The sequence below is a fragment of the Pyrus communis genome, chromosome 5, assembly GCF_041283825.1.
Source record: "Pyrus communis isolate YQ-2024b chromosome 5, ASM4128382v1, whole genome shotgun sequence".
Lineage (NCBI taxonomy): Eukaryota > Viridiplantae > Streptophyta > Magnoliopsida > Rosales > Rosaceae > Pyrus > Pyrus communis.
Window position 1 is genome coordinate 30234075 of NC_142569.1, and position 11224 is coordinate 30245298.

Here is an 11224-nt window from a genome sequence, read left to right on the forward strand (position 1 = left end):
CCAATAAGGATTAATGTCGGATACTTGTAGAGTGAGCTTTATGATTTGCTTTTTAAAAGTTTTTCAATTACTTTTAATTATTTCTGTTACTTTCAAAAACCAGACTGTAACCCTTCTTTCTATCCGTGTGTGTGTGTGTGTTAAAAAAAGAAATTAATTTATCTCCATGTTCACAAACTTTTCCGGTCATTGATTAATCAATAAAATCACATTGATGATTAGGGACCGAATGGGCCATTTCATCAATGAAACAGACTACTAAAGAGGACCATACAAAACATGACATTAGGGAAATTAGATCTTAAGACCCTTATTGTCAAAACTCTTCAGACATGCCACAACTTTAAAAAAGATAGAAATAAATCAATCAATTCGTTAATCAACAGCTTTGGTGATTTAGCAGAAAGAGAAAAGTAATACCAGTGCCCTGTATTGAAAACTAGGACATCACAAAAATCAGAAATGTTGGCCCAATCATTGGCTGGAATATCAACATCTACTCAATACATTCCCTTCAATCCATCTTGATCCCCACATGCCACCTGTTTTGGCTACCACCTTGATTTAATCAACTATGAGCATGTAAGGTTTCCATTTTCATAACTCACTTGCATGAAAATGAAACTCAGAAAAAAGAGACAGTTAACAGTATTCCAGATTAAATTCCAGTTTAGGGAAATACTAAAACTACCACCGGTTCCCCTTAAGCAAGAATAAATCAAAGTTCCAATGACTTCATTGGCATGTGTTCCACATACAAAATTAAGTAGCTCACAGTTATATCCCGACAACTCTTAATGACAGTGCCAACAAATGTCCAAAAATGTGTAATGTAACACAAAAGTTGCATTCTTCTCATAGACTAGACCAATCATCAATCTGGTTTACAATAACAAATTCACAATCCAATCAAATTTCACAATCGTAGAAAGTTAAAAAGATAAATGCAGGGCGTAATGCATGCTCATAAATCAAACAAAATAGCAAAAACAAAACAATCTCATGAAATCTTACTCATATTTGGTGAGCAGCACTGCCCGATGATACCTTACCGTAAAATTGACGTTAGGAAAATAAGCTCATCTCCAAACCCTTTTCCTCTTCCACTTCTTAGCACCTACATCAGCCACTTTCAGAATGCATAGAAACGACACCAAAAAATTCTCATTCAGTGAGTCCCTGACGAACCCAGCATTCATGTTCCTCATTCGACCCAGAAATCGAGTCGGGTTGATCTGATGCAAAACGCATCTTGAGGGACCCATTTCCAAGAGTTAATGATTCCCATGTTTTCCCTCTTGTTCCCCAGGCAGTTCCTAAGTAGGTCTCATCATACATGGGTTTGCGGTTGGGGTCGTGGACTCAATGGCCTTTGAAGAAATTGCAGAAGGGGAAAATGGGGATTCTTTTGGAGATAAAGGTTGGTAGAAAGGGTGTGTGGAAGGGGAGGAATAGGAGTAGAGGAAAATGAGGAATAGGGTTAGTAGAATGAGCCATGGGAAGAGGGGAGAGAGGAGCTTGGATCCTATTATGGACAAGCATTTGTCTGTTGTAAAGTTGGTTCGGTACGGGAAACCAAACCGAAAAACCATGTCTCGATTCCCAAAACAAAGTTTTTGGGAATCCTAATTTCAAGACCGATCTCAAACTAAATTTTCGGAAATCCCAAATTTCGAGAATCCAGAAATAGTTTCGGGATTTTAGGACATATTAGGAATCCTGAAATAGTTTTGGGCTTTTGGGCTATTGGGCTAAAACTTGACATATTGGGCTTATGGGCTAAAATTTAGCCTTTTATATTGAAATTGTCAACCCAATTTCATTAATACCAATCTGTCATACATACAAATATGTCATATGTGCGTTTGTGCAATCTATTTTGAGCCACTAATGCAATTTATTTTGAGCCTTTAACTTCATATATACCAATATGTGCAATCATTTCCCAATCGACGTTAAGCTAATTTTATCGTATCTTTTGTTTATGTAGCAAACTTGATCATGTGTACTGTGTTTTTGTCAAATTTATATGTTGCCCTATTGAAGTTGTAATACACATTCAGATAAGACTTAACTTCATCGATAGTTTTGATTCATATATAGTTTCTTAACATAAAATGCTTATGTTGCCATACATTCTATTAAGAGAACAAAAGATGTGATTGTGAGAAGAGAGCATTTTTATGTGTCAAACAGTTTAGTAAAAGAATACTTCCATAATAGATCATTATGTTTCCAATTTCCATCAACATTAACAAGGGTTGATTAAGCTCTTAAACAATGCTACCAAGTTCAAAATCTTGAAGGTTTTGAAAAGAATCAAACTTTTTTATTAAACACAAAATGAATAAGATGCATCAAGCAGTGGAGAAGGAATACACCAGAAACAGAAATATTATATCTCAAGTCCATTACAAAGATTAAAAGCAACCATAAATCAAGGTAAATGAACCATTATGGTTTCCACTCACTAAATCAAAGATCCATGCTTGATAATGTTCTTAAAAAGACTCATTTGTTGTAAAATCGATGATGTGTGCAGTGGAACAAAAGAAATAAGACACAAAATTTATGAGGTTTCTCTACAGTCAGTGTGACTAGAGTACGTCATCGAAGCAACAATGGTGCGTCCATTATAATTTAGAATAATAAGAGTACAAAATAACTCTCTCTCTATTATCCCATCTCCTCTTCCTTTTTTTTCTGTCTTCCTCTTCTTCTCCTCTCATTCATATCTCTTTTCCTCTTCTTTTCTTTTCTCTCTTCCTCTTCTGTGAGCCTTGTGGCTTCTATCTATCTCATTTGTGTTGTGTGGGGTGTTGTATTTATATAGAAAGCAGGAGTCGTATGAAGCAAGCTTCAGCAGACAGTGGAAGGGCAACTTGCCCATTATTTAATTATTTGAATGGACATCCACTGTTATACAACATTCCCCCTTGGATGGCCACAAGTTTTCCGGTGACTCGTTAAAATCTTGATCTGTTTTTGGATGCTCCCCCTGATGAGTATCTCCCCCTGATTTCAAATCATTTAGGCTGATAGTTGATCATTCTGCTTCAGTCTCTTAGCGAGAAGAGTTGCCAAAAGAGGTGTTTTACTTGTTGTTAACTTTCCACATGCTTGTTCTTGAACTGGGTTGGAGGGCCTTCTGCTAGACTTCCTCCAAAGGTCTGAATTTACTACTTTTATTTGGAGCTAAATTTGATTCAAGGGTGGTGGACACTTGATCTTGAATCGGACTTGTGATTTCTTCAAGGGTCATCTAGGCTCTATCTTGAATGAAATTGGACCATGAGGAGCTTTATGTGGCAAGTGATCTTTCTCGGGGATGAATCAGCACGTGTTTGTTGCGTTTGTCTCCACATGCTTCAATGTATCATTTTCACTTGCCTTATCTGTTCCCCTTGCAGAAGTGGTATTTTCCCTAGTTTTCCCCCATGCATGTGTGTCATATTCTCTTGTAGTATTTGTTCACTGATGCAGGAGTGGAATACAAACCTTGCATTTGAATGGTCATTCACTTCTTGGTAACTCATCCATGCGTGGCAGCTTCAGTGTAAAGAGCCAACAACGGGCCAATTATTCTGCAGTGTTGATGACTTAAGACCCAGCTCCATCAACAGTTGAAGATGAGTACTCGAAAGCAATTCTAGGTAAGCAATCATGAAAGGTTCCAAGCAGTCGGTTCCTTACCGAAAGTTTGAGTGGAAGTTCTGACATATTGCTTTCTTTATCTTTATCTTTGCAGGTAAGAACAAGGACAAAGGAAAGGACATGGAGATTGCATGATATGAGATACTATTGCTCTCGTTCTTGATGATATGAGATAATCTTGCTCTGGTGTGACTGGTTTTGAAGAGGTATTCTCGAAAAGGAAGAAAACTGGGTATTTCGAGATGCTTTGTTGAAGATGCATTCTCGGAGATGAGGAAGAGTTAGGTATTCTTGCAAGTCTGCCTTGTTATGGAGAACAAAGGTCGACATATATAGAGATTTTTCAATAGTAAGTAGTGGTGCTATGAATTTACTCTTGTCAGCAACTGTGGTGTAATTAGAACAGTAAGATTTACGCGTTTTCAACTTTGTCAGAGATCTTTGACAAAGTTGCACGCGATATCCGAAAAGCTGAGATTGCTTCTGAAAAATGCCAACGAACTTTATTCAGGAAAATCTGGCTTTTGAAATTCGGAGAGCGATGCCTCTTTGATCTCTAAACAAGTGGTTTTGTTGCCTCTTCTTTTATACAGACATCAATTGTGTTCAAGAGTATGCTTAGAAAGTTGCTGCCTGTAAAAATTTTCCCCTTCTTGCACTTCTGAGATTTTATTTGACCTTATTTTTTCCTTCATCATTTCTGAAAATAGCTTGCCCATCTAACATTTGCTTAGATTTGAGTCTTAGGAATGATATAGACGAACAACGTCAGGATAATATATAGCGCCCGTCCTTATCTTCTAATGGTCCTTTTACGGTTGAGGACTATGTGATAAAGAATAACATTACTGCTAGTGGTAGCTAGGAATCTTCTCACTCCAAAAGATAACAGAATCCTTTCAAAACGGTCTAATGAGTCAGCCGTTCTAGAGTCCTTGGCTCTCAGTGTTCAGTGTGCAGGCTCTGTTTCCAATATGGTCTAACGCCTACTTGCTCGAACTTACCAAGTTGAATCATTGATGGTTGAGGTGGCAAGTCTTAAACAAGATATTGAAGGGCTCAAGCACAAGAATAGAGTGTTACATGTGCTTGCAAATAATTACTTGACGAGCATGAAAAGAAAGCTTGACCAGCTTCAAGAATCCAAAAGTCGGATTCAAAATGATCACCAAAGATTCGTGGCTAGATTCCAAAGGCAATTGATGCCTTCCCCTTCTGGTGTTTTGCCGAGTACTGGGGTGCCACATGATCAATTTCCAGTGCCTCTCCTTTCTGGGGTATTGCCAAGTATTGAGGCTTCACATGAGCAACCTTTGTGAAGGCTCCATCCTGTTTGTTTGTTTTAACTCATGTGTATGTATATGTCTGTAATTTCTCGAAGATATCAATATATAAGCTTTATTTCATTCAATGTATTGTTCCAAATACAATAAAGCATATACTTCACTAAGATGTGGTACTTCTGGACCAAATATCAATTTATCTTTACCCTCACGAAGATAAATGATCATTCTTAGTGTCTACATCATTTGAGTATTCAACTCATAATCTTCAATCCATACGATTTTTTAATATCATAAACATCATGGATAAGATTCATGTTGGCATATTGTTCGATCTGCAGTTCGAGACAATATTTCTCTCAACACTTTATACTCTTTCTAGACTCTTCGGGAGTTTCAATTTAATATCATCAACTATTGCAAGAGATTTTAGTATGTTGCAACAATATCATAATGAAAGTACTCACTAAGGCAATTTTTACCATTTATTGGTATTGAGTACATTTTTTTACGCTTTACCCTTTAGGGCTTTCTTCAAGCAATATGAATCCTTCAGGGATTTTCTACACTTCATGACACATTTTCCTTCAGAATTTATACAGAGCAATTTTCACCCATGTATACTTAAGGGATTTACTTGTGGAAATATGATGTGGGCGACGTACAACCCTTTGTATATAATTCTCCATTCATATGAACTCCTTTACAACCTTGTGTCATATCATGTGAGTGTATTTCACGGTATTACAAATGCCCTTATGTAACCTTCTAGGTTCAACATCTTTTGGCTATTTGTATTGTATTCAAGTATATAGGTTCATTTTTCCACGTTCTTACAAAATTGTAATGGAATTGCCTTTCTCCATTTTGGCCAATAATTTTGTTGACGGAAAAAGAACGGGACTCAATATCAACACAGTTCATTGATGAATTTAGTAGCTACTTGTAAAAACTAAAATTACCATTGGTTATCATCAATCTGTGATCCCATATTCTCAAGTGTATGCGCATGCATAAAAATTTTTCATTTTTTTGGATATCCATTGCCTCTTCAAGGCATTACACTATCTCTTCCAGGATAGTCGCAGTCTAGAGAATGCGAATCATAACCCCCTCTTGAGCGTTATAGAGCTTGGATTGTAATCTCCTTTTCCAGGAGTTAAGTCATTGGAACCAATATGTCTATCATGCTTCATGCATGAAACATCAACATTCCCATGTCCACGGATTGTCTTTTCTGGGACGTGTATCCATGCAGCGACTATCATGCTTCTGGCATGTTGTAGTTATGCGTCGGGAATGCAATAGTTCAGTAGTGTCATATTTTTCTTCTTTTGAAGGACTGAACATTTTAAGTCTGAGGGTCTGCCACGCTTCAGGCGTGCAACAGATAAATCATTTACTGCATCATTATTTTGTCCAACAGGAACATCAATTCTTGTAGGCATATTTGCAGCAAGTATATGTGATTTCATCACTTTCGTGGTATCATTCAATTATTCTTACTTCATTTTCTCATCGATCGCTTCGTGAATCAAAATAAGACACGTTCTTCTGGAATGGTCTTTTCTCATCATTCTTCTGGAATGATATTTTCTCATCGTTCTTCTAGAATGAAGTTATTTTCTCCCCCTAACGGCGGGGAAATTGTTTTATCAAAATGACAATCTGCAAACCACGCGGTAAACATATCCTCAGTCAAGGGTTCCAAATATTGAATGATAGATGGTGTCCAATGTCAATGCCCAATTCGCGATGATGCCTCACTTCAGTACGTTGTGGCAGTGCAATAGGTACAAAGATAATACAACCAAAAACTCGTAAATGTGTAATGTTTGGCTAATGCCCAAACACGAGTTGTACTGAGAAATATTGATGGTTGGCAACAGGTCTCAACCGAATTAATATTACATCATGTAAAATGACATGTCTCTATGTAGAAACTTGGCAATTTCATTTTCATGAGCAGAGCGCAGGTAATCAAATTCATCCGCTTAATAAATATTTCTGCTAAACCATTTTGAGTATGGATATAAGGAACTTCTGGTCCTTATTTAATAGTCTGTAAACTGAGACTCTTATGGCTTTTATTACAATTAAGTTACGGCACTGCGGCACTTCAAACTTACTGTACTCATCAAGGAATTTCATATCCTGATCTTGAGGATGAAGGGACTTCATGCCCGATCTTTTTGTATGATGGAACTTCAGGTCCAATCATTTTTATATGATGAGGATCAAGAAACTGCAGGTTCTGATTTGGTCAAGGAACTTCGAGTCATATATATACTCATCGTATCAAAAGATAAGTACAATAAATAAATTAAAGCAATAGACGGTAATTCCAGCCATAGTAAATAAATTGCATTTAAGTAAATAAAGCTTGTGACAAGAGCTTTAATTCAGCACTATTCACATAAATCAAAACTTAAAGCAGTAGGCAGTAAAACCGTCCATGATAAATAAATTGTTTTAAAGTAAATAGAACTTGTGAAAGTGTTTTAAACCAACACCATTCACATAAAAAGTATCATAACCTTTTATTATTATTTTTTTCACTTCCTTTTGTCCTTTTTATATGTTAATTAAATTTTTTTTCTGTCGGCACCAAGTTTCAAAACCTTTTCTCACATGTTGTACAATTCCTTTGCTTTATACCTTTTTTTTTTTTTTTTTTTTTTTTTCATATGGTGCTAAAGCACCAGCTTTTATTTATTTTATGTTTTCAAAAGGTCCCATTGCTTTTGCCTTATCCTCCATCTCCTCCACATAATACTTATTCTTCCTCTGCTTAGAAAGTTGAGCACTTTCTTTGTTTCTCATCAGTCTCGCCTTCCTTGTTCCGTGGTGTCCTCAGAGGACATATCAACAACAACAACTGCACCACCCAATCTACTCATGCTCAGAACCTTGACTTGGAGCTTGGTTCATCGCTGCCCCTACACCTCCGTAGTTCTGTGCTTGCAGCTGACCTTCCTGAGGGTGGTGAAAATTTGGAGACTGAGAATTAGTAGCTCCATCCAGTGATGCACCGAAGCCAGAAATTTCCCGAGTACCAAAAAACATGAAATTGACCTGAAAGAAGGTCCCTAATGCCATAAGGAATTACTAGACAGAATGAGTAGTCTTTTTTATTTACAAATACAAGTTGTCGAGAAATACGGTGTTGAGAAACAAGTGCCAGGATGCGTTAAGGCGCTTCATCATGAAGAGTCGTATTGCGCTTCCTTGTCTCGCTCAGTCTCACGAGTGGAAATTGAAGCTTCTCTCCTTTGAACATAGATTGAACATAAGAAGCCCCATGGCCTCCCACTTGATTGGGGATTTGAAAAATGAGTCGTCGTAGGTGGCGCAGGAAGTTGTGTTTTCCACTGACACGAGCTTCTCGTGCTGATAATGTGTTGTAAAATCGATGATAAGTGCAGTGGAATAAAAGAAACAAGACACAAAATTTACGAGATTCCTCTACAGTCAGTATGATTGGAGTACGTTCTTGGAGCAGCAGTGGTGCTTCCATTATAATTTAGAATAATAAGAGTACAAAATAACTCTCTATTATCCCCTCTCTTCTTCTCCTCTCATTCATATCTATCTTCCTCTTCTTCTCCTCTCATTCATATCTCTCTTCCTTTTCTTTTCTTTTCTCTCTTCCTCTTCTGTGAGCCTTGTGGCTTCTATCTATCTCATTTGTGTTGTGTGGGGTGTTGTATTTATATAGAAAGCAGGAGTCGTATGAAGCAAGCTTCAGCAGATAGTGGAAGGGCAACTTGCCCATTATTTAATTATTTGAGTGGACATCCACTGTTATACAACATCATCATGTTAGTGCCAAAGCAATTATAATAACATAAAAGACTAGGAAATTGCATATTCTTTCTAGACCAACATATGAAAAGTTGAAAACAACAACACCACTAATAAAGCAATGCAAAATGCTTACCTCTAAATCCTCAGAGGCAATGTTAAAGACCCCAGAAACTAGTTGAGAAAAACATTCAACCAACAATGCTTTCTTTGCTAAAGTTAAGGCCTATAAGAACGGTAGAATGATTATTTATGAGCTCTAACGTCTAGCAAATTTGTGACAAATTCAAAATGAAAGACAATAAGAATGAAGTGTAAATGTTCGAGGCAACAACCAATGGAAATTACTTTATTTCTTATGAAAACAGCCATTACATATCTTCTACCTCCATATTAGTTCCAAGTGCTAATTTTCACAAACCCTAATCTAGAATTCAAACCCTAAATTAATTCCAAAATTTACTTGATTTGGGGGAGAATCAGTGCACAGTGCACTGGAATTTGGATGAAAAAGTCAAGAGAGAAAGATCAGAGAGGTAAGCGGTGCTGGTGGCCGTGGCTTTGCCTCTGTGCCGTGAAGGAAGGCTCCTAAACAGTGAGGGTTTGAGGGATGAGAAGTCGAGAAAGAAAGATTAGAGAGGTGATAGGTCAGTCGAGAGAGAGGTGAGTCACTTGTGTGATGTGGGTGTGGCCGGATTCGAAGACGGAGAGAGAAATCGGCGAGGAGGGTGGTGAGGTGAGGTCAAGTCGAGAGACGGAGAGAGAAAGTGACAGAGTTTCTGAGGGTTTGATTTGTATTCAACATCAACCAAATTCGACGACTGTTACAATTCCAAATATATATTTAAAATTAAATAATATATATTTTTTATTTCGGTTCGGTTCGAGATTACCGAAATAATGAAAATGTGAGACTGATTCTCATACCGAAAGTTCAAGATCGGTTCGGTATTGGGTACTGAAATTTTCGGAAGTTTCGGTTTGGTATTTTTTCGGTTCGGATTGGAATATTCCTTTTTTTTTCCCCACCCCTTGTCTTTGTTTCTATTTTTGAGAAGAAGAAGTGAAAAAAAAAAAAAGATACAACAACAAGGCTTCTAGTCATTTAGTACTCTTCATTTGTAAGAGAGGTCTTAGGTTTGATTCTCGCCAAAAACGAGTTTGAACAACATTATTGTTAATTCATCGTAAGACTAAGCTCACCCCTCCTGTAGATAATACTCATTTGTTAAAAATAAAAAAATAATAACAACAACAACAAGGCTTCTCAAGTGGCCTTTATTGAAGGCTTCTGGGTGAGGAAAGGTTCTTGCCACAGAGATTGGCTTTCAAAAGAGCGCATTTGTGCAAAGGCGTCTCTATAGACCTACTTAAATGTAGAAAAACAGAACATTTCTTTATATATGAAAAAGTTATATCCATTCTTAGGGTTACACATCCGTACTATTAGCTTTGTACATATCAAAATTAGGATAATAAAACGTACAAGTAGCTTGATATATATCAAATAAAAAAATACATAATGTACCACAATTAGTCTTTTAGTGTACTAAAATACTAATACGAACCCAAGTGAAGATACGTAACGTACCAAATACATAACGTACACAAGTTAAGATACATAATGTACCAATAATGTTATATTTAATGTATGTGTGCATGCATATATAGACCTGGCAATTTCTTACACGACCCATTAACACGACACGTAAACAACACGAAAATAACAAGTTTCGGGTCAACACGATAACTAATCAGGTCATTATCGGGTCACACAATAATAACCTGTTAATAACGGGTCCTTAACAGGTTTACACGAGAGTGACACGCGAGTATCCTATTTCAACACAATAAGGAAAAAGTTATTTTGATGATTTTAGTTTTTGAAACTACTAAAAAAACTTACTATAAAATCCAATAGATATAATGAATATGTATATATTGTTTATTAATTATTATTGTATATAAATTTTAAAATTTAAGTTTTATTTATTTATTTATTTTTATAGGATATTATAGGCAAAGATTGAGATTAAAAATCATAAAACACATTAAAAATAAAAATATCAAGTAATTTCAAAATACCAAACACATTAAAAAAATTATAATAATTAATTTACATGTGCGAAAAATGTGAAAAAATATGCAAACGCTCGTAGTCGCATCCTCTATGCTTTGAGGATGGGTATATGATCGTTTGAATTTTTAAAACCATACAAACTCTCATGAATGGTATTTTTAAGGGAGTTCAAAATAAATAAAATTCATAATCATTAATGTATAAGTTTGAAAGATGTGAAAGCATAATAAACGTTCATAATTGCATCCTGAACACTTAGACGATGGTTACATGGTCATTTATATTTTTAAAACCCTCCAAATCTCATGAACGGAGGTTTTTATTTGAGTGCAAAATTAATAATAATTATTGTAGAAGTGTGAAAAATGTAATCACTCGTAATGACAAGTTTTACAACTTTCAT

At 36.2% G+C, this 11224-nt stretch overlaps 1 pseudogene; it reads right to left on the reverse strand.

The window, feature by feature from the left end:
* Positions 1-169: 169 nt before the first annotated feature.
* LOC148697118 (protein trichome birefringence-like 12 pseudogene) lies at positions 170-1592 on the reverse strand (annotated as a pseudogene).
* Positions 1593-11224: the final 9632 nt, after the last annotated feature.